This window comes from Leopardus geoffroyi, chromosome C1 (assembly GCF_018350155.1).
Source record: "Leopardus geoffroyi isolate Oge1 chromosome C1, O.geoffroyi_Oge1_pat1.0, whole genome shotgun sequence".
Classification (NCBI taxonomy): domain Eukaryota; kingdom Metazoa; phylum Chordata; class Mammalia; order Carnivora; family Felidae; genus Leopardus; species Leopardus geoffroyi.
This window is the reverse complement of record NC_059328.1, coordinates 164,653,900-164,678,899: the sequence shown is the minus strand read 5'-3', so window position 1 is coordinate 164,678,899 and position 25,000 is coordinate 164,653,900. Positions and strand designations below refer to the sequence as shown.

Here is a 25,000-nt window from a genome sequence, read left to right as displayed (position 1 = left end):
CTTACCATTTGACTTAAATTATCACCACTTCATGGAGATCCCTGCCACAAGGCCTCACCCCAAATATCTGACATTTTTAATATAGGCACTCATCAACTGGGACGAAAGTTCATACCAGTTCCCTGGACATCATGATTTGTAATACTGACAACTCCCAACCATCAATCAGTCTTAGCCCTGCTTATGCCGAAACAGCTCCCCTCTCCCAGAAATCTGCCCAGAATGAGGCCCCAAAATACTTTTTAAAAATTTAACAGCTTGTTCTTTTCTTATGTTCTTAATTTCTTCTATGAAGTAGATAGTTGTAGAAATCAGATATTTTGAATATCTAACCAATTTTTCCATTAATTGAATTTCTTGGGGTCTAATCATGCCATATGATATATTTGCTGACCTTCACTCATAGTAGATTATTTCCTTGTGTATCCTATAATTTTAATCTGTGAAGCTTTCTGTGGAAATTATTGCAAGTATGACTAAAGGCATGTCCCTCCAGAAAGGTTTTTCCTTTGCTTCTACCAAGCGCTCCAGAAGTAATAGCAGCGTAGCCTAGACCTCATTATTTTTTGGTTGATTTCTCAGTGTGGGAGAGCCTCTACAGATAGTATAAATTCAAGTGACAAATTGGTATGAGGACTTATGGTTACAAATTTAAAGTGGATATGACTTTAGTCCAACCAAAATACAGGTGTAAAGCATCCAGCTCCTGCTTGCCTCCTTGTGTTGGTTGATTTTTGCTAGCTTGCCCTTCCTCTGAAGGCACAACCTTTTGGGGCTTTAGCATTGTGGGGATGTCTAACTTAACACTGGCCCAAGGCCTCTTGTTTTCTTGCATGGGAAATAAACCCAAGGCTCTAGGTTAACAAGACCAATAAACTCTCCAGGGCAATCATAGCATCATCTTCCGCCACCCTCTTTTGGTTCTCAACTCAGTCTTCACTTTGGTGTATGGGGATGTTTTATTTTACCCTGATTTCCAAGTGTTTTATACTGAGAGATGTTTTCACGTTGTTTAATCCACAATTTTTCTGGAAATAGAAGTGTCAGTGTGCCTTTTTTTACAATGAAAAATTCAACTGGTTACTCTATCAGTATAATTATATATCATTATATATAATGATATAAATGACTTATATAAACAAAAACTACTTTCAAGAAAAACAAGAGAAGGCCTTACAATGATGTATTTGAGAGAATATCTCACTGTCATTTATATATTTGTTATAAATCAGAAAGCCTAGAAAATAATTTCTGCTCTGTGAAATAACAAAATAGCATTCATTTCCTGTTATCTTTTTGCATGTTCTTTGCATATCCACTGCCACTCTGGGTTAGGCCATTATCTCATGCCAGGATTTATGAAATAGACTCTTAATTAATTTCCACATTTCCAGTCTGTCTCAGCTCCAAATCATGCCACAGATAACCACCAATTAATCTTCCTAAAAATGCTGCTTTTGCAGTAACATTCTTTTTATATATCTCTGATACTTCTCTATTCAGACATTTACCCGCTGTACCTCTGTGCCCTTTTTATTCTTGCTTTTGTTCATAATTTTTCTCTCATCTAGAAGGCCTTTCTTCCTTTTCTCTGTCTTTCTGACTCCTGCCCCACTCTTAATGTTCTGTATAAATCTTCCATCCTGGAAAGTTCTCTTACCTACCCCCCTGGAAGCAATCTTGCCCTCCCTAGTACCCAATTAAGTGACTAGCATCTGAAATATTCACTTAGCATTTATCATATGGAACAGAGAATCCTCAATTTTCAAACAAGTGTGTTCCAAAAGTATCTTTGTAAATTGGCTGCTTAAAATACTAAGTACAATTTCCCTCAGAAGTTAGATTGTAAATACTGGTTCGATTCTGAAGCTAGCTCTCAGAATTCTATTCAGCCCCTGAGGAAACTGAACCAAAGTACTAAATAGTAACAATTCAAGAATTTGTGAGTCAAGCTTTACACTATCTAGAAAAAGCAAAAGAATGAATATTAATGTATTCCCCCCTTTGATAAAGCAATAATTTCCACTATTAGGCCAGTTTCTACTCAATTTAACAAATATTTTATTGGACAATTGCTAAGTGCCAGGTACAGTAGAAATACAGCAATCGAGACAGACACATCCCTTGGCCTCATAACAGTCTCTTATCCCTACCCCTTCATGTATCCAATCTTCCCCCATCTCAACGTGCCCTTCTTCCAGGGCCCAAACTTTCTGACCCAGCAACTGGACTGTTGCCATTCACCAGTGTGGGAATTACCAGAGAAAAGATGGCCTTGGTTTTGCTTGCTTTGGAGTTTTTTTGGTGGCTCGCTTTTTATGATAGAAGTGGCAATGAATGTGGTTTCTACTATTGTTATATTTTGTTTGGAGAGAGATGGTGTTTTTAATAACATGGAGGACATTTTATTTTATTTTTTAATTAATTAATTAATTAATTAATTAATGTGAGAGAAGATTATGTATTCTATTGGAACTTGAAGTTTGGCATGCTGTGGGACACCATGTAGAGATCTGCAGAGTGATAAAGAAAGGAAATCCGGTCTTAGAGCTTATGGGGATAAGAAGTGACCTGGACTAGAGATAGAGGTTTAGATTCATCAGTGATTCATTCTCATCATAAGTATGAGTTAGATCATTGTTTTGTAAGTATAGGCTGCTTGAAGGTTTATTTTTTAAAGTGCTAAATTGGCTGTGTGATCTTGTATTTTATTTTGTTTTTTTTTTTCCCCCGAAGGCATTCTACAACAGCAGCTAGTCTGCTCCCCTAGGGCTAGAACCTTTCCAGTCTAGCTTTATGCCTCATAAAGACTCTCATACTATACTATATGGATGCGGTAAATATTTGCCGATTGTTCCACTGTGTCAATGTTAGATTCTGAGACACATCAATAATTTCCCTAGGGTTAATAAAAGTAATTGTAAACAGTTGGATAGTCTGATGTACCACAGGCTGGCTAAATATAGCAATAATAGCTACCACATTTGCTAAAATAACAGCTAAGCTGCTATACACAATTTGGGATTAAAGACTCATTAAATAATAATGCAATTCTTTCCAGCCAAACTATTCTGCTTATTCTTCCAAGACAGGCATTGAATATTTCTGTTCCCATGTTTGTGATGACTCCATTTATCCTACCCGGAAAGATTTTATCACTTTTTCCCATAGGTCCACCCTCTTCTACCTTGTTAACCTTTCTCAAGTCCTGTCCATAAAGGTCTTCCTGAACACTCCGGCCCTGGGTTATCTTACCACCCAGTACACATCAACCTGTTTCCTTAATTTTATCTATGTAGCCTATTTCCCAGCCAGATCGAAGAGGAGTCTTTTAAACTTTTCAGTATCCCCCTTTGCCTAGCCCCATATGGTGAAATAATAGGCATGATAATAACTCGTTGTTGATGATGATTGAAGGATAGTCACCAAATAAGTCATAGGATCATAGAATATTAGAATTTGAAGGAAACTTTGGCAATTCCATGATGCCGGCTTAACATCTAACAGACATTGTGCATTTGTCCTCAAATTGACTACATAGGCTAATTGGAGGTTCCCAACTAGGATTCCCCAGACAACTGCTAAAATGAGATCTTCTGATGGGGAAGCAGGTCCAAAAACAACCCAGGCTAGCCCAACATTCTTATTTTGGAAATAAGGAAACATAGTTCCAGGAAGCCAAAATTATTTTTCCAAGGTTGCACAACTGGCTAGTGATTTAATCTAGTTTATCTAGATAAACCTAGTTTACTGATCCCTGAAGGTTTTTGCATAATGCCAAACTATTTGGAGACCGGTACCTTAGCTATATTACCTATATAAAGGACATACATACTTGACAACTTTCCCTTTCTGCTTTCAATAATGATATTTTGAGTTCAACATCTATTGAATAATTGAACTAGACAGTGACTGGATAAAAATAGTCTTTTGAGTTAACCAAAATAACTTTAAACTTAAAAATGTTCTTTATGGTTATTACCACTGAAACTCAACTCCAAATGGAGTAAAGTAGGAGAAAACTTCCAGAAGGAAACTGCTTCCACTATTTTATCCTTGCTACCAATTCCCATAGGTCAAGGATATTATGAATCACTAAATCCTCCAAAATAACTTCTGTAATGTAAATATGGCTTCTTTGGTGTTGTGAAATTACCACGCTTCATTTTGTTTTGAACATCCTAGATAGAGTTCAACCAATAGTCTTGAAATATAGGAAGCTCTAAAAATGGAGTAGGCTATAATATAGTCAATACCTCAAAAACAGAGTTTATTAAGTAAACAAGCATATTTAGCTTCCATTGCATCCTCTCAAAAGTCTGTAATGGGAATAATCCATGCGAAAATTTAAGAAACTATTCATTTCATATCTATGCTTATTAAAAATCTGGAGTATCCCTTTTGAACATATGCAAAAATCCTCAACAAAATATTAGCAAACTGAATTCAACAATACATTAAAAGGATCATGAGGAATAAAAATTTAGATGGAGAAATATTTGATAAAATATTTGACAAAATATTTGCCAAAAAATATTTGACAAAATACAACATCCATTATAATAAGAACTCTCAGCAACATGGGTATAGGTGGAACGTACTTCAACATATTAAAGGGCATATATGACAAGCCCACAGCTAGTATCACATTCAGTGGTAAAAAACAGGAAGGTTTTTCTCTAAGATAAGGAACAAAATAAGGATGTGCAGTCTTGCCACTTTTATTCAACATAGTGTTGGAAGTCCTAGACAGAACAGTTAAGCAGGAAAAAGAAATAAAAGACATCCGAATCAGTTGGGGCATCTGGATGGCTCAGTCAGTTAACGTCTGACTTCAGCTCATGTCATGATTTCGCAGTTGGTGAGTTTGAGCCCCTCATCTGGGTGCGCTCGTGCCCTGCTTCCAGTGAGCTCTGCTTCAGACTCTGTGCTGTTAGCATGTGATTCTCTCTTTCCCCCTCTCTCTCCCCGTCTCTCTCCCTCTCTCTCTCCGCCTCTCTATGCCCCTCGTGGGATTCTCTCTCTCTCTCTGCTCCTCGCTCACTCTCATCCTCTCTATCTCAAAAGTTAATTAATTAATAAAATAAAATGTCCTCCATGTAATTTAAAAAAAAAAAAAAGACACCCAAATTGGAAAGGAAGAAGTAAAACTCACACTATCTGCAGACATGATTTGATACATAGAAAGCCTTAAAGACTCTACCAAAAACTATTAGAATAAACAAATTCATTAAAGTTGCTGAGATCAATACACAAAAATCTGTTATGTTTCTATACAGTAACAACAAACCATTAGAAAGAGAAATTAAGAAAACAATCCCATTTACAATTACAACAAAGGAATAAAATACTAAAAAGGAAAAAAAGAAAGAAAGAAAGAAAGAAAGAAAGAAAGAAAGAAAGAAAGAAAGAAAGAAAGAATAAAACACCTAGAAATAAATTTAACCAAGGAGGTAAAAGACTTGTAGACTGAAAACTATAAGACATCAATTAAAGAAATTGAAGAAGACACAAACAAATGGGAAGATAGTTCTTGCTCGTGGATTGGAAGAATTAATATTGTTACCCAAAGCCATCTACAGAGTCAGTACAATCCCTATCAAAATTCCAATCACCCTTCTCACAGAAATAGAACAAAGAATCCCAAAATTTGTATAAAACCGTAAAAGATACCGCACAGCTAAAGCAATCTTGAGAAACAAGAACAAAGCTGGAGGCATCTCACTCCCTGATTTCAAACGATATTACAAAGCTGTAGTGTAGTGATTAAAACAGAATGGTATTGGCATAAAAATAAGACACATAAATCAGTGGAATAGAAAAGAGCCCAGAAATAAATCCATAAATATATGGTCAATTAACTTATGACAAAGAAGCCAAAAATATACAATGGGGAAAAGACTATCTCTTCAATAAATTGTGTTGGGAAAACTGGACATGTGCAAGTGAATAAAACTGGACCACTATCTTACATCATACACAAAAATTGACTCCAAATGGATTAAACGCTTGAGTTAAAGGTCTGAAACTATAAAACTCCTAGGAGAAAACTGAAGCAGCAAGCACCTTGACATTGATCTTGAAGATGATTTTTGAGATTTGATTCCAAAGGCAAGGGCAACAAAAGCAAAAGTAAACAAATGGAACTGCATTAAACTAAAAACCTGCACAGCAAAGAAAACAATCAACAAATTAAAAGGCATCCTACTAACTGGAAGAAGATATTTGCAAATCATGTATCTGATAAGGGGTTAAAATCCAAAATATATAGAGAACTTAGACAACTCAATAACAATTTAAAAAGAGATCTGATTAAAAAATGGGCAGAAGATCTGGATAGACATTTTTTCAAGGAAGATATACAGATGACCAACAAATACATGGAAAGATGCTCAATATCACCAATCATCAGGGAAATGCAAGTCAAAACCACAATGAGATGTTACCTCACACCAGTCAGAATGGCTATTATCAAAAAGACAAGAAATAACTAGCGTTAACGAAGATGTGGAGAAAAGGGAACCCACATCATTGGTGGGAATGTGAATTGGCGCAGCCACAGTGGAAAACAGTACGGAGGTTCCTCAAAGAAATAAAAACAGAACTGTCATATTATCCAGCAATTCCACTTCTGGGTATTTATCCAAAGAAAACAAAAACACTAATATGAAAAGATATATGCATCCTTACACTCATTGCAGCATTCTTTACAATAGCCAAGATACAGAAACAACCTAAGTGTCCGCTGATGGATGAATGGATAAAGAAGCTATGGTATATATATATACAATGAAATACTACTCAGACTTAAAAAAAAAGCGCAAAGAAATCTTGCCATTTGCAACAATATGGATGGACCTTCAGGGTATTATACTAAGTGAAATAAGTTAGATAGAGAAAGCCAAATACCATACAATTTCACTTCTGTGTGGAAAACAAAAACAAACAAACAAAAAAACAAGCAAACAAAAAAAAATGAACAACAACAACAAAAAACCAAGCTCACAGATCCAGTGGTGGGTGCCAGAGGGAAGTTGAGTTGGGGAGTGGACAAAATGGGTGAACGGGGTCAAGAGGTGTAGACTTCCAGTTGTAAAATAAATAAGTCATGGGATGTAATGTACAGCATTGTGACTATAGCTAATAACAGCTATCGCATATTTGAAAGTTGTTGAGAGAGTAAATGTTGGAAGTTCGCATCACAAGAAAAAGAATTTGTAATTATGTATGGTGATGGATAGTGACTAGACTTATTATGATCATTTCACTGTCATACAAATGTCAAATCATTATCATATACACCCAAAACTAATGTTGTAAGTCAATTATACTTCAGAAAAAAAAAAAGAATTTTCTACTTCAGTAAGAAAGAAATACCATTTAAAAGAAGAATTAATTTTCTTGCTCTTTCCCTTCCCCCATCTTTTAAACTGACAATAAAAAAAAATAAATATAAATTTTACTTTTCAGACAATTTATTCAGTCTTGCTATTGTTATATCTCCAGGGACTAGATTTACATTTTGAAAAAATACCATGATGTACAAATGTGCATACTATACTCAGCCAACATATCATAAGATACTATATAATAACATCTGGGAATATTAAACTTTGCCTTTACTGGCAACCCAATTGGCATCTTTAATTTATAGTGCAGATGTTTTATACTGATGTGTTTTGGAAATATTTGAAGTATTCTCAAGACAGTATTCTGAGGTTTCTGCAGTGGTCCACTTTAGTCTTTTGAAGTTCTCTATACAATAGGATACATACATAGATTTTCCAAAACATGCTTTGGTGGGAATAAAAAAAAAAGAAAAGTTCAAGTTGGCATTATCCAAAGCTTCCCTGAGTAGTCTGTCCCCAATTCCTTTTTGGCACTGTCGTTTTGACAGTCAATGAGCTTTATGATACCCATCTGATAAAACTGTTCCTGTTTCCAGACTGCTTTGTGGAATCTAAATCATTTTAATGCCTTATATTTATGAAACACTTATATGTCTAAAGGACGGATATGAAATTTTAATTTCACCTCTGAGCACATCATATTTTGGTTGTGCATTAACCAAAGGGTGATGCCCCACGATAGCGATTATTGTCCCTGTGTGTGAGGAGATGGCTGATGAATCCGATGTGTGATGAGGAGCCCTTCCACGGTGTTGCCACTGAACAGAGTTCTTTCATTCAGGTCCTCAACCATCTCTCCTAGAGCTTGCTCCTATTCACACAACCAGCTTCTCAACTTGAGCACAGTCTGGCTTTTGTTTAATAGGAGCTGACTTTAACCATCTGTTGCCAGTGCTTGCCAGTGGTCCACCACTGTGCCACATGCTTAAAACGTGGACCTTGGAACTTCTTACAGCAGAGTTTACATCTTCCCTATGTCAGTGTAATGGAATTAGCACATAGAAAGCACATAGACTTTGAAGACACATATGCGCGTGTATAGTTCCTAGGTCCATTATTTACTAGCTCTGTGACTTTGGATAAGAATGCTTTGGGGCTCCCAGTTTTCCTTCTTCTATGATAGAGACAACAATACTTTCATGACTAGGCTGCAGTGAGGATGGAATTAAAGGAGGTGAATAGAACACTTTCCACAGTGTCAGATTCCTATTAGGGTATGCAATTGACATTCTCTGAACTGGCTTGGATTAGCAGTATTAAAACGCACACTGCTTCAATTCCTTTTTTCGTGTGTTAAAAAATACATAACACTGGGGCGCCTGGGTGGCGCAGTCGGTTGGGTGTCCGACTTCAGCCAGGTCACGATCTCGCGGTCCGTGAGTTCGAGCCCCGCGTCGGGCTCTGGGCTGATAGCTCAGAGCCTGGAGCCTGTTTCCGATTCTGTGTCTCCCTCTCTCTCTGCCCCTCCCCGTTCATGCTCTGTCTCTCTCTGTCCCAAAAAATAAATAAACGTTGAAAAAAAATTAAAAAAAATAATAATAATAAAAATAAAAAATACATAACACAAAATTTACCACTTTAACCATTTGTAAAAATTTTATTGTTTATTTTTGAGGGGGGAGGGGCAGAGGGAGAGGGAGACAAAATCTGAAGCAGGCTGCAGGCTCTCAGCTGTCAGCACAGAGCCCAACTCAGGGGCCTCGAACTCACAGACTGAGAGATCATGCCCTGAGCCGAAGTCGGACGCTTAACTGACTGAGCCACCCAGGTGCCCCCATTTTAACCATTTTTAAATACAGTTCAGTGGCATGAAGTACATTCACCACTCCTGTCTGTCTCCCCAACCACCATACCAGTTTCTGTTTCTATGACTTGACTACTCCAGGTATCTCATATAGGTGGACTTATTATAATATGCGTCCTTTTTCTTCAATTCTTGTAAATTAGCCACTATTTGGGACTTCGTTATTGATTACCTTGTCTTGGCATTAAATTATTAAGTTAACACTGCCATACACGCATTGCATTCAAGATATTAGGATCTAACATAATGCACCTGTGTGTATATGTAACTATCCTTTTAATGAGAGATTAGACTAGATGATGATGATGATGATGATGATGATGATGATGATGATGATGTATCCTTCCACTGTTATCTCCCCAGCCTTCCTTTTGCCCTCTGGAAAAGTCATTTCATTGTTAGCAACTTCCTGTCATCCTTCAGTCTCTTCACAAAATCTGACTCATCTCTTGCCTATGGAGAACTTGAGAACTTTCTGTGTCCCAGCCACCCTACTATAGCCCTGTGGAGTAGAGGCTGCTCATTTTCCATCCCTTATATTCAATGAGCCTGGAGACTGTATTGGCATTCTCCTAATATTTCTGTTTTGAAAAGCATTACTTTTGGGGCACCTGGGTGGCTCGGTTGTTTAAGCATCGGACTCTTGATTTCTGCTCAGGTCATGATCTCATGGTTCATGAAAGCAAGCCCCATATCAGGCTCTGCGCTGAGCATGGAGCCTGCTTAAGATTCTCTCTCTCTCTCTCTCTCTCTCTCTCTCTCTCTCACCCTCTGCCCCTCCCCTGCTTGTGCTCTCTCTATAAAATAAAAATTAAAAAGCATTGGTCTTTGATCTTTATGCAAAAACACTTCCTCATTTGGGTCTCCTGTAAACTGAGATAAGTAACAAGGTTTGCTGAGAAATTTGATGTAGAGTAGGAGAAAAAAAAAAAGAGATGTCAGTGATGATGCCAAGATTTTAGGACTTTAGAAGGATGGAGTTGCTATTCACTAAGGTAGAGAGGACTGAGAAAGCATTTGGAGGCAGAAAGGAGTATCTGGAGCTGTGCTTGGACATGTTCAGTTTGAGATGCTCAGCTGCTCATTAGATACTAATGGAAGATGGCAAATAGGCAATCTAAGTGAGATTCAAGGGAGAAGTTCTGGGAACCTGAAGTTCATCAGTCTATAAACGGTACATAAAGTCATAAATTTGCATTAGATCATGTAGGGAATGAGTGTAGACAGAAAGGAGGAGAGAGAGGTCCAAGGATTGGATACTCCAACATTTCCAGGTCAGCAAGTCACCAAATGAAACTGAAAAGGAAAAACCAGAAAAGTCGGACGAAAAGCAAACTAGTGTGGTACCCTAGAAGACAGAAGATGTTTCAAGGAACAGGACCATTAACTGTCAGATGTTGCCAATGGGCCAAAGGAACTGAGGACTGAGAAATGAATACTTACTTGGAAGTGTGAAAGCTATTGGTGACCTTAGAAAGAGAGCAGTTTGAATGCAGTAGTGAGGGTGAAAATCTGCCTAAAGTGGGTCCAACAGGGAATCAGGCAAAGGCATAGAAGATGGCTGCCATAAACAACTAATTCAAGGAGTTTTGCAGGAAAGGGACAGAGACGTTAAGTGTGTAGCTGGACAGGGAGAGAGGGCTGAGAGGCTTTCTAAGATGGGAGAAATAACAGCATGATTGTATACTAATGTGAATGACATAGTAGAGAGGAGAAGGGAGGATCATGATGCAAAAGAGAAGGGGACAATTGCCAGAGTGACATCCCTGAGTTGAGACGGCATGACCCGGTGTGCAGTGAAAGGACTGGCCTTTTCTAGAAGCATGGCAGTTCATCCATAGCAACATGAGACAGGATGGTGTATACAGGCACAGATAGGGGTAGATGAGTAGACATGATGGTAAGAGCTTGTGGAATTCTCTTCTGATTCCTACAAGTGTCTCAGTGAAGCAAAATCATCAGCTGAGAGCGAGGGAGGGCAAGTACGAGGGAGATGTTTGAGGAGGGAGGAGAAGGTACAAAGTAGTCTAGTCATTTAGAGCAGCGTTCCTCAAAAAGGCTAGTCTAGGGGCGCCTGGGTGGCTCAGTCGGTTAAGCGGCCGACTTCGGCTCAGGTCATGATCTCGCGGTCTGTAGGTTCGAGCCCCATGTCGGGCTCTGTGCTGACAGCTCAGAGCCTGGAACCTGCTTCACATTCTGTGTCTCCCTCTCTCTGACCCTCCCCCATTCATGCTCTGTCTCAAAAATAAATAAAACATTTAAAAAAAAAAAAGGCTAGTCTACAGACCAGTGCTTTTTCACAAATTCTTTGTTACCTGTCCATGAAAAGGTTAAGTACAGGAATTAAGGGTAAGCATTTAGAAGCTTTTAGCAATTTAATGAAATAATTTTATGACTGCTAAATTTAATGATAAAAATTTGGGACTTGCATTTTGTATGTCTCTGTTTTATTTCATTTTCCTTGTAACTCATTTAAGTTGTATTTTCCAAAAGTATTATTCCAAAATGGATTTAAAAATATAAGAAGTTGGGGCGCCTGGGTGGCGCAGTCGGTTAAGCGTCCGACTTCAGCCAGGTCACGATCTCGCGGTCCGTGAGTTCGAGCCCCGCGTCGGGCTCTGGGCTGATGGCTCGGAGCCTGGAGCCTGCTTCCGATTCTGTGTCTCCCTCTCTCTCTGGCCCTCCCCCGTTCATGCTCTGTCTCTCTCTGTCTCAAAAATAAATAAAAACATTTAAAAAAAAATTTTTTTTTAAATATAAGAAGTTGACCCTTCACCCAGATAGTTTGAGAAACACTTGGTTTCCACTTAGTGGGGGAGACTGGATGAAGCAAGTATAGCGTAACTGCTGGGAAGCATTAAGCACCTGATGTTAGAAACCATGAATTTAAAACACACAGTTGGGGCGCCTGGGTGGCGCAGTCGGTTAAGCGGCCGACTTCAGGCAGGTCACGATCTCGCGGTCCGGGAGTTCGAGCCCCGCGTCAGGCTCTGGGCTGATGGCTCAGAGCCTGGAGCCTGTTTCCGATTCTGTGTCTCCCTCTCTCTCTGCCCCTCCCCCGTTCATGCTCTGTCTCTCTCTGTCCCCAAAAAAATAAATAAACGTTGAAAAAAATAAAATAAAATAAAATAAAACACACAGTTAACATAGTTGTTGTTGTCTAGTCTTATTCAACCTCACAGGTAACTTTTTATTGGTTGGAGAATTGTATTTAAGCAGGCTTTGGTTTCGCCAGGTGAAGTAAAATAAAGAGAGAAGGGACACGAGAGTTGAGGTATAAGCAAGGAATTGATGACAAAGAGTGACTATATAGTTTGCCAAAACTCAACAAGTGTGGACTTTAGATTTTTGCCTTTCTTTGTGTGTAAATTTTACATCAAAGGAAGAAAACTATAAACAAAGATTGAACTAAATGATACGCATGCTGAAAACTGTAGGGAGAAAGTCAAGATGTCTGTAATTTACTTTGAAATCACTTTTTAAATTGCTGGATAGAGGCACCTGGGTGGCTCAGTTGGTTGAGCATCCAACTCTTGATTTCAGCTCAAGCCATAATCCCAGGGTGGTGGGATCAAGACCCACATCGGGCTTTGCGGTGAGCCTGGAGCCTGCTTAAGACTTTCTCTCTCTGTCCCCCCACCCGCAACCTCTCTGCCTTACTCTCTCAGCGCCTGGGTGGCTCAGTCAATTAAGTGTCTGACTCTTTTTTAAAAAAAATTTTTAATGTTTATTTATTTTGAGAGAAAGCGCGCGAGAGAGAGACAGAGCTTGAACCGAGTAGGGGCAGAGAGAGAGAGGGACACAAATCTGAAGCAGGCTCCAGGCTCTGAGCTGTCAGCACAGAGCCCAACGGGGGGCTCAAACTCACAACCTGTGAGTTCATGACCTGAGCCAAAGTTGGACGCCCAACCGACTGAGCCACATAGGCGCCCTTAGTGTCCAACTCTTAATTTCATAATCTCACAGTTCAAGAGTTTGAAACCTGCTTCGGGCTCTGGGATGACAGCGCAGAGCCTGCTTGGGGTTTTCTCTCTCTCCCTCTCTCTCTGCCCCTCCCCTATTTGCAATCTCCCTCTCCCTCTTTCAAAAAAAAATTAAAAATAAAAGATTCTCCCTCTGCCCCTCTCCCCCACTCACATGCTCGCTCTCTCTTTTTCTCCTGTCTCTCAAATTAAAATTAATTAATTAGTTGCTGGATGGATAGAGTAATGGTTAAACAGATAAATATATGATAAAACTGAATGCTAGAATTTAAGTGATGGAGACATGGGTAGGCACTATAAAATTCCTTCCATTTTGCTCTTTGTTTAAAATTTTTCATAGTAAATGTTGAAAAAATATTGCCTTGAATATTTTTATGATCATTCATTTTATGTCCCCAGCCAGATAATTAGCTCCTAGAAAAGAAAAAAGGTTATTTCCAGAAGGTTAGCTACTCCATGCTTCTTTTCTTCACAGATGAGGAAACGGAGTCCTAAAGATGATGAGTGACTTCATCAAGATCAGACGGCAGGTTAGGGGCATATGTGACTCCTACAAAGTTTTCTTCCCAATACATAAGAGGCAACTGTAGTCCATAACTCGCCCCTACGGGATCCATGGAGGAGCTTCTGGAATGCCCATAAACTCCAAAAGCTAAATGTTGAATTTTGAGTGTATGTTCAAATGTGCACTTTCTAAGAAGAAAATTAATAGCTTCCAAAATATCTTTAGTTTGTGACTCAAGAAAGATTACTATCGCTTTAAAAGGGTAAATTTGGGGGCGCCTGGTGGCTCAGTCCATTAAGCATCCAATTCTTGATTTAGGCTCAAGTCATGATCTCACAGTTTGTGAGATGGAACCCCGCCTTGGGCTCGGCACTCACAGCATGGAGCCTGCATGGGATTCTCTCTATCTCTCTCTGCCCCTCTCCCTACTCATGCTTTCCTTCTCTCTCTTAAAATAAATAATAAACATTAAAAAAATAAATAAAAGGGCAAATTTTATTTTCATCTGCATTCCTTGAAAGTACTGAACGCAGTTTTAAGACATTCAAGAAATATATTTTTTTACATTTTTAAAAATTTAAATCCAAGTTAGTTAACCTACAGTGTAATAATGATTTCAGGAATACAATTTAGTGACTCATTACTTACATATAACACCCAGTGCTCATCCCAACAAGTGCCCTCCTTAATGCCCATCACCCATTTAGCCCATCCCCCCACCCACAGCCCCTCATCAACCCTCAGTTTGTTCTCTGTATTTAAGAGTCTTTTATGGTTTGTCTCCCTCTCTGTTTTTATATTATTTTTGCTTCCTTTCCCCTATGTTCATCTGTTTTGTTTCTTAAATTCCACATATGAGTGAAATCATATGATATTTGTCTTTCTCTGATTAACTTATTTCACTTGGCATAATACATTCTAGTTTCAGTCACATTGTTGCAAATGGCAAGATTTCATTCTTTTTGATTGCCAAGTAATACTCCATTGTGTACATATACCACATCTTCTTTATCCATTTATCAGTTGACAGACATCTGGGCTCTTTCCAAACTTTGGCTATTGTTGATAGGGCTACTAAAAAGATTGGGGTGCATGTACCCCTTTGAATCAGCATTTTTTTTAGCCTTTGGATAAATACCTAGTAGTGTAATTGCAATTTTTTGAGGAACCTCCATACTGTTTTCCAGAATGGCTGCAACAATTTGCATGCCCACCAGGAGTGCAAAAGTGTTCCTCTTTCTCCGAATCCTCGCCAACATCTGTTATTGCCTGAGTTGTTAATTTTAGCCATTCTGACAGGTGTGAGGGGTATCTCACTGTGGTTTTGATTTGTATTTCCCTGATGATGAGTGATGTTGAGCATCTTTTTGTGTGCCTGTTAGCCATCTGGATGTCTTCTTTGGAAAATTGTCTTTTCATATATTTTGCCCATTTCTTCACTGGATTATTTGTTTTTTGGGTGTTGAGTTTGATAAGTTCTTTATAGATTTTGTATCCTACCCCTTTATCTTATGGGTCATTTGCAAATATCTTCTCCCATTTCATTGGTTGCCTTTTAGTTTTGCTGATTATTTCCTTCACTGTTCAGAAGCTTTTTATCTTGATGAGGTCCCAAAGGTTCATTTTCACTTTTGTTTCCCTTCCCTCTAGAGACATGTCAAGTAAGAAGTTGCTGCAGCCAAGGTCAAAGAGGTTGTTGCCTGTTTTCTTCTCTGGGATTTTGATGGCTTCCTGTCTTACATTTAGGTCTTTCATCCATTTTGAGTTTATTTTTTTATATGGTGTAAGAAAATGGTCCAGGTTCATTCTAAATGGTTGTTTTGTTTTGTTTTGTTTTGTTTTGTTTTTTTAAGAGACAAAGAGAGACAGAGAGAGAGAGAGAGAACATGAGCAGGTGAGGGGCAGAGAGAGGAGACAGTGGATCTGAAGCAGGTCCTGCACTGACAGCAGAGAGCCCAACATGGGGCTCGAACTCATGAAGTGTGAGATCATGACCTGAGTCGAAGTCGGATGCTTAACCAACAGACACCCAGGCGCCCCAAGAAATACTTTTGAACTGATAGTGTTTTACTACTGATAATCAGTGTTAAACTGATAATATTTTAAACTGGTTGGTGACAATGGTATTTAAGAAGGCTTTTTGTAATTCCAAGATTGTAAAGCTGTTTATCATTTAAGACACTCAAATGCTTTATAGTTTTTAATCATTGTTGAGCTTACACCTTCCTGACTCTCATAAGCCTGGCTGAGGTCTGATTAAAGATTTCTTTTTTTCCATTTCTTTGACATTTACACATTACTGTATTGTTTACCAAAATCCATCCAAGGCTTTCAATTCTTACTCTCCAGGAAAATACTGTATTATATAATATAATATATTCAAGTTTGGACTTTACGTTATTTTGCCTTTGTATATGGGGTAAGAAGTTGACTTTGAGCATAGAGTCAAGCTTGTATGTTTTCCCCTGGTCCTCTGCTCTCCCATTAGAGGAAAGCCATCTTCCTGAGCATTAGCTTTTTTACCTATAAATTCAGTAGTTCCTAAAGTGTGTCACAATGTGTTGTTGGTATTAAGTGAATTATTATTTTTAAATAGTTTAAAGAATATGAAACAACAAAGTATATAATATTATATTTGGTCAAGGGAAATATATATTTACATACATATGTTCTATATATAGATTATATACTTCAAGAGATCCAAGATTCTGTAAATTATTGAAGAAATGAATGATTTGGCCACAGCTTCTTCTAACAATTGGGGGAAAATATTCTTCATTTCATATAAGCATCTTTCCAGAGTGACTCTCCCATCTACCCATGCCTGCATTTGCCATTCCTCTATTTTTCTTATTTGTCAACTCAGTCAATGTCTACCTAGGTCTTCTAAAGGCCACATTTGTTAAGTAAAATATTATAAGAACCCATAAACACTGACTGCAACAGGTTTCTCCTGAATCTCCCAAGGATAAACTGAATAGATAGGTTGGCATGGCTAACACAGGACTGTCCGTAAATCTGCCTGGGCTGTCAAAAGGAAGAGAAGAAGAATTGTGCAGGAAGTAAAACAGTCAATGAGACAAATTAAAGGAAATAAAGAATTCTGGTGTGGATTGAACAGACAAGCTCAAGAACAAAATGATAAAGACCTTTAATCACGTCAGAAAGTCTATAAAAGTATGCAAGTACAAGGACCAGAAAATGTTAATAATAAACCTTATCCTATTACATAAAGAGATAAAAGAACTACCAAAACTTCAGAAAGGTCATCTCTATCATATATGAGACAATCAGGGGAATTTTAGTAACAACTGAATATTTAACAATGTTAAGGAATTCTTGGGGATTTTTTTTGATGTGATAATATTATTGTGGTTATTTTTTTTTTAGTCCTAATAGAAATACATACTGAAATATTTACAGATGAAAAGATATGATATTTGGTTTTGTTCCAAAATAATTCAATGGGGGGGGGGTATAAACAAAACAAGATTGTACATGAATTGATCGTTGCTGAAGCTTATTGCTGAATACATGGAGGCTCGCTTCTCTCTACCCTTGTGTACGTTCAAAACCTTTCCATTTAAAAAATGTTTTAAGATTATGAAAGAATATCATTTGCACACAGGAAAAGTTTCACAGACACTGCTCTTTCTCATGATTGACAACTAAGCCCTACTATTGCAAAACAAACCCTCCCTTTGCAGACACTTGTTCCTCTGGAGACCCTCAATGGCATTGTATTAATGCAAAGATCCCCCTGGGCTGAAGAGTGGCTCCAACCAACTTAAGAATGGAATGAAATCGTGATAGAGATGCTTATGTACAATGTGTGCCCGTACATGTACATGTACATGTTTTAGTGTTAGTGTGTACTCACTGAATGACTACCTTTCTGAACTAGCCAGTTTTTAAATTATTAAAATAAAATCATGTCCATGGTTAAAAAGTCCAAATAGTACAGAAGACAGAGAAAGGCAAAAAGTAAAATTCTTTCTCGCAACATTCAGTCTCAGTAGATAGAAGCACCTAATCAACACTTTGAGTGTCGTTCCAGAAACGTTCAATGCGTAATTGCACGTGTGGTTGTATGGTTGTATGGGAATACAAAGAATATTAAAATAAGCACAAAAGTTATTGGGCTTTTGGCTAATTTTATTATAAACAATTATTAGTGAACATATAATGCATCTTTATTTTGCAGCAATACTTATATATCCACAAAGTTGTCTATTCATAGAACTTCGTCTTAGCTCTCTTGTCTCATATGATTTCCCGTATCATTCTAATATAATTATTTATATTTTTATTGATCATTTGAAAATGTAGCTGAACTTTTTACCTTAATTTAAAAGAAAATGGATTAACATGAAAACAAATTAATGGCTTATTTATTGTTTCTTTTTAAAATTTTTTTTAATGTTTATTTTTGAGAGAGAGAGAGACAGAGTGCGAGCAGGGGAGGGGCAGAGAAAGAAAGGGAGAATCTTCAGAATCTGAAGCAGGTCCCAGGCTCTGAGCTGTCAGCACAAACCTCAACACAGGGCTCGAACTCACAAAATGTCAGATGTTGACTGGAGCTGAAGTCAGATGCTTAACGGACTGCATTACCCAGGCTCCCCTATTGTCTCTTTTAACCTTTCAAATTGAAAATGTTTAGATGGATTTTCCTTTGGGGCTATTACAATGCTCTCATCAATGAAGTAATATAAAACTTTAGTGCATGAAAAGACAAGAACAAGATTGGTATCTTTATTTAATCTTATGTCATCTGTCTGAATAAGACTAAAAATGGTTATGTTATAGGTATATGCAACACTTTTTTCAAGATACGTTAAATTGTAAGAGCAGCTTTTTTATATTACCTCTCTGTGATGTTTAGCCTTTTTTTAAGTTGTAAGGTTTGCAGCAATAAAAAACATTCTTTAAAAGACTTTAATGCACTCATTTTCCACACAACTATGTAATTACTGCACTTAAGATGATTCTCAATTGAACATTAACTACAAGTTCTTTTTTTTCCTGTTAATTCTTTTTTCTTTTAATTGCTTTTTTAAAGTTTATTTTTTTAGTAATCTGTACACCCAACGTGGGGCTCAAACTCGTGACCCGGAAATCAAGAGTCCAATGCTCTTCCTTCCAGGTGCCCTGCCTGTTACTTCTTTTACAATATTCCAAGATTCAGCTTAGGCTTCAGTTAGCCAAAAACAATCTTATTTTTCAATATGGCCCCCATTAATGTGAGCTCATTTTGTGTTCTTCCAATGGTTACTGATTTTTCAAACTACTAAAAAAGAAAAGGCGACTCTTACTTTGGTTACATGCAGTGCTATTCATGGGCACATGACCCGTGCAGGCACACAGATCCCAGGGTCAAAAGAGCCCCACTCTTGGTTTAATGCTCTATCACTGTGTTCAAATGCATAATAATTAATCCTTGAACTTGGCTTACATAAGCAAAGTCCAAAGGGACAAAGAAGCAGGGCGTGAGCAGATAATGCAGAATGTGCACAATGTATGTGTATCTGATGTTTCTTGCCACCCCACTTTCATATAGCATTTCTGATGCTGCGTGAATACAGAACTCCAGTGGATCCAACATGGGACTCAAAGCAAGCACAAGGCAAGCATTTTATTGAAGCTGTTGGCTTCTGCAGAGTGTTAGGAGAATGTGCATGTATCAAGAAGTGAAAGAGGGGCACCTGGGTGGCTTAGTCGGTTAAGCGTCCGACTCGTGTTCAGGTCATGATCTCATGGTTTGTGGGTTTGAGCCCCGCATTGGGCTCTGTGCTGACAGCTCAGAGCCTGGAGCCTGCTTCAATTCTGTGTCTCGCTCTCTCTCTCTGTCCCTCCCCGGCTCACACTCTGTCTCTCTCTCTCAATAATAAATAAACATTGAAAAAAAAAAGTGAAAGAAAAAAACAGGTGAGTCAGTTTTTTGCAACATATCCAGGGTGGTAGTAAGAACAAAAGCATATACGCATGCAGGTACAAGCTACAAAACACAAATTGTACAATTTTGGTTATCCTGCATACAAGCTAAATGTTCTCATATAATTTGGGGGCACTTGGGTGGCTCAACCAGTTAAGCATCCGACTCTTGATTTCAGGTCAGGTCATGATCTCACGGTTCATGAGTTCGAGCCCCACTTTGGGCTCTGCACTGACAGCACAGAGCATGCTTGGGATTCTCTCTCTCCCTCTCTCTCTCTCTGCCCCTCCCCCGCTCATCTTCTCTCTCTCTCTCTCTCTCTCTCAAAATAAGAATTTAAAAATTGAAGAAAAAAAAACAAATGTTCCCAAATAATTCAATAAATATATCTGAACAAATTTAAAACTGGAATTCCAAAATAGAAAGATGAATGGGAAAAAAAAAAAAAAAAGCCAGTAATTTAAAATGTTAAGTCTTCTTTACTCAGAGCGCATGAAGTAAATAAAAGAACACCATGACAAGTCAACAGAGATACTGTGGGAGAAGGGGGAAAACTTTATATTTTAGTATCTTTAATGACACTTTTTCCCCTGACTTTTGAACAAGGGGTCCCCCATTTTCATTTAGCACCAGGGCTCACAAGTTCTGGAACCAGCCCTGGTTAAGGGTTCTCTGCCTGCAGGGGAATTCTCCTGCAGGAAGCATCTGTCTTCCATTCTGAAGTCATTAGTTCACTCTGGCAGCCTGGGTCTGGCTGGAGAAAGAACATCTTTATTTTGGCAAATGGGCGACACTCGCAAACAAGTAGCAAAAGGAATAATCATGTGTCCTGAAATCTAGTATGGTAAAGTGCTTAGGCTCTTACGGATTAGGTTTGCTTTCCTTTGTTGCCCTTTACAGCTGTGAATTTTTCACACCGAAGAGCAGTTGTCAAAATAAATGTTTTTCCTTCGCCACTTCCTTACAAATGCTCAAGACTTTCAGTGCCGTCTTGCTGTGAATTTTCTTTTCTCTTACAACTACTAGAAATGACCCAAGGCTAACCCAAAACTGTGTTGTTAATTTTTGTTATGTGCTTTTCTGTCATTGTCTCTGATGAATCATCTTCAGAATATTTCAACAAATATTTATTAAGACCTAGCCTTGTGAGAGGCACTGAGCTAGGCACTTGGGAGACCAAGTTTTAAAATAGAAAGGGTCTCTGGCCTCGAGGGATTTAGATGGACGAACCCTCCAGAGGAAACAAGTAAGGCCAAAACGTGCTGGTGCGTGATCTGGTGGCTCATAGGGCAAGTCTTTTGTTTCCCACACAGACTAGTGAACTTTACCTCTGGTGGTACATAAATCACTCCCTCATAACAAGCTAAGCACATTAAGTTAACTTAGAGTACCACTGGATAAAAATATTAATATTGCCAGAAATGGCAAGAAGGGGTAAAATGAGCTCATTTGGGAGGGAAAATGCTCCTTTGAAAAAAGCTGCTATCCTTATGAGTTAAAGTTTCAGTGTCTCTGATTTGAAAATCGAAGCACAGAAATGCTGCTTTGGAGAAGCTGACCTAAATGAAACTCACTAAGTCCCAAATCCGCGATTCAGAGTAACTCCACTGACAATGGTCAAAATCATTCCTCAAGTTGTGATAGGTGCTGTCACACTTCCAGAGTCCATTTATCCACAGGTCCCTGAGATCTTTTTTTTTTTTTTTTTTTTTTCAGCATTCACTCAGTCTTCTTCATTCTCAACACCTACAATGGGAATAATAACTGGTGATGTGCTTTTAATACCAGGCTCTTGAGAGTTGGCTTGTGGTTCTGTTACAGACATGTTCCTGAACATGATTTAACATATATTTAAAGTTAGTTATTTAATGCTAGAAGGCAGAAATTCTTTGGAACTTGTTTTCATGAAATTCTTGTGGACCTGTTTACTCCTAACAGTCCCCAGTTGCCTCATACTTGTCTATTCCCCAACATCTATTCTTTCCTTCTTTTTGGCAATACTATTCCTGATCTGTCGCTGAGCCCGTGGTCACCTGGCATAAAGACATTTCCCAGATTCTTTAGCAACTAGTAATGGCCATATGATGAAATTTTATCTAATGTGATATAAACAAGAATATGTATATAGCATCCTTCTTTCTTGTTGGCTGGAATGCAAATGTGACAGCTAGGGGCTTAGCATCCACTTTGGACCAGAAGATAGAACGCTAAAGACAGACAGTAAAACAGAAAGACAAGAGGAACATATATGCCTGATGACTTCAGGAACTGCTTATTTCTAGACTTTCACATGAAGAGATAAAGCTGTAACTTGTTAAAGCCACTATTATTTTGGGTTTCTGTTACTTGCTGCTGGATCTAATCCTAACTGATACATTTTCATAGAGATGTCTGTTTCATCTGTCTTAGATGAACTCCGTCTGAATATTTATACTTTTTTTTTCTGCCTTGAAAATTACTGCTCCTTCTGCTAAAGTTTCCTTAAGGGAAGTTATGCTCTTCACAGCTCCAGTTAATTCTAGTTTTAAAAAGGGTTTAAACAGCATAGCAGCTGCAGATATGAACGCAATGGCTACAAATACCAGTTATTGGCTTTCTGCCAATATGTACTCTAATTCTGCTAAAGAATTCCACCTATTTTATATTCGAATTCTGTCTAAAGCATTCAGCTCTAAGCCCACCTCTCGTCTGCTTTCTGATCCTATCCATCTCACCTGCTTCCACAATTTGACATTTAATTAGCAAAAAAAAAAAAAAATTTAAGGGGCACCTGGATGGGCTTAGTCCGTTAAGCATCTGACTCTTGATTTCAGCTCAGGTCATGATCCCACAGGTTTGTGGGATCGAGCCCCACGTCAGGCTCTGTGCTGACAGAGTAGAGCCTGCCTGGGATTCTGTCTCCCTCTCTCTCCGCCCCTCCCCTGCTTGCACTCACTTTCTCTCTCTGTCTCTCTCTCAAAATAAATAAATAAACCTTTTTAAAAACTTTTTTTAAGGAACAGGGCATGTGGATTCCACCTCAAGCCTGGACCAAGTCTGATAGAAGCTTTCTAAGTGGAGGTCCGGAGAGTGTTTCCTGTGGCAGCCAACTGAAGCTTTTGCTGGCATGGGAGAGTCACAAGATGCCACGGTTGTGAGCCGGAAGACAAGTGGTGTGCTTCCAACCCAAAGGACAAGGTGAGGACTAGATGGCTAATAAACTAGATGGACAAACGAGCTGTAGAGTCACTAGAGGAGAACGTCTCAGCAGGATGGACGAGTACCCGACTGAGTCTGAAAGAGCAGTGTAAGATTTGGTCCTGAGGCAGCGTAAGCAGCAGGGGATCCCTTTACCTAATTCCCTGCAGACACAAGGGAGAGATGTTCCAATGGCCTTAAAATGAAAACTAGAGCCTAGGATCATAAGGAAATTACTACAAATATGAGCTGGACATGATGACAGGTTAAGGTGATAATCGTTTTTTGTTTTTTTTTTTAATTTTTTTTTTCAACGTTTATTTATTTTTGGGACAGAGAGAGACAGAGCATGAACGGGGGAGGGGCAGAGAGAGAGGGAGACACAGAATCGGAAACAGGCTCCAGGCTCTGAGCCGTCAGCCCAGAGCCCGACGCGGGGCTCGAACTCACGGACCGCGAGATCGTGACCTGGCTGAAGTCGGATGCTTAACCGACTGCACCACCCAGGCGCCCCAAGGTGATAATCGTAAGGAGAAGTCCTAAGTGTGGTTAAGATGAACGAAAGTTAAGGTACATAAGGAGATAACTGCATAACAGTTAAAAATTTGAAGAAATCTATGAAGGTAATTATGATTCTGTAATTGGTTTAACTCTTTAATTTGACTTTTGGGGGGTCTAGATGGAAGGAGTGCTATTAATACCAAATGATAATCACTATTAAGGGCTACTATCCATTTTAAGCTACTCAATTTCCTTTACAAGGAATCGCGTCAAACATCATGCAAATCCTGATGCATTCAACAAATGAAATTTTAACTGAAAGTGGAAAAATACCAAGAAAGTTGGAAATGAAATTAATAATTGAAACAAGCCATTCCCAAACAATCTCAGAATATACTGGTTTGAAAAACTGGGCACGTTAATCCCTACAAAAAGCAAGAGTCAAATATATCAGCCAGTGGCAATAAATATCCAGGATTTAGCAAGAAAACTAAAGGAATCGATTATGACTACACTCCACTGATTCAGGTAGGGTCTTTCCTTTCCTGTTCCCTTTAATGGAGTGATTTGCAGGGGTGCCTGGGTGGCTCAGTTGGTTAAGTGTCTGACTTTGGCTCAGGTCATGATCTCACAGCTTGTGGGCTTGAGCCCCACTTCAGGGTCTGTGCTGACAGCCTGGAGCCTGCTTTGAATTCTGTGTCTCCCTCTGTCTCCGCCCCTCCCCCACTTGTGCTCTGTCTCTCAAAAATAAATAAATGTTTGGGGCGCCTGGGTGGCTCAGTCGCTTGAGCATCTGACTTCGGCTCAGGTCATGATCTCACGGTTCATGAGTTCGAGCCCCGCGTCAGGCTCTGTGCTGACAGCTCCGAGCCTGGAGCCTGCTTCAGATTCTGTGTCTCCCTTTCTCTCTGCCCCTTCCCCACTCATGCTCTGTCTCTGTCTCTCAAAAATGAATAAACGTTAAAAAAAAAAAAAAATTTAAAATAAAAAATAAATAAATAAATGTTAAAAACAAATTTTTAAAAAAATAATGATGTGATTTGGAGAATGATCTCTTATCCCTGAATGCTGTTCTTTCCTCTTTTTTGTTTTCTTTACTGGAAAATGGTTCTTAGCAGTGGGCCAGGGAGCCTCATCTGTGAGGGGTACAGCTATGCCTCCTAGAAGGACTAGGATGGGGGAACTAGCCCAATCTATTGGATCTGGAGCTCTCTAGGCCGATTTGACAGCTGTCCCAGAGTGTACAGAAAGAGTGAAACAAGCATCAGTTTCCGATCTGATTTCCTTCTTTGCCTCAAGGCCATACCTGGTGCCTTTGACACCAAGGCAGGCAGAGTAAGAAACTCTGAACTATTAGCAGAAAATGTATAAAACAAAGTACCTACTGAATGCCAATGGATAGAAAACAGTAGATATGAATTCTGCCTTTTACTTATGATAAAGTTGGTGAAACAAGAAACAACCAGGGGTCATTACCTTTTTGTGTGTATCTTCCACTAGATTTTAAGTTCCATGACTTATAGTAGAAACTATATTCATCGTATTCACAGTTGCCCATTGATGCCCAGTCCCTGCCCACCCAATAAGTACTTGAACAAATGAATGAACATACACTATTGAAGCAACAACAAAAGGCAGCCTCTACATAATCATGTACCAAAGTGCAGGGTACATGAAGAATAAAGCAGT

At 38.8% G+C, this 25,000-nt stretch overlaps 1 long non-coding RNA gene across 1 annotated transcript; it reads right to left on the bottom strand.

Annotated features, from left to right (window-relative positions):
* Nucleotides 1–20,165: 20,165 nt before the first annotated feature.
* Nucleotides 20,166–21,371, bottom strand: LOC123596775. Its single transcript, XR_006711865.1, has 2 exons — nt 21,208–21,371; nt 20,166–20,387 (listed from the first exon to the last, which is right to left on the bottom strand). It is a non-coding gene; the product is annotated as an uncharacterized LOC123596775 (long non-coding RNA).
* Nucleotides 21,372–25,000: the final 3,629 nt, after the last annotated feature.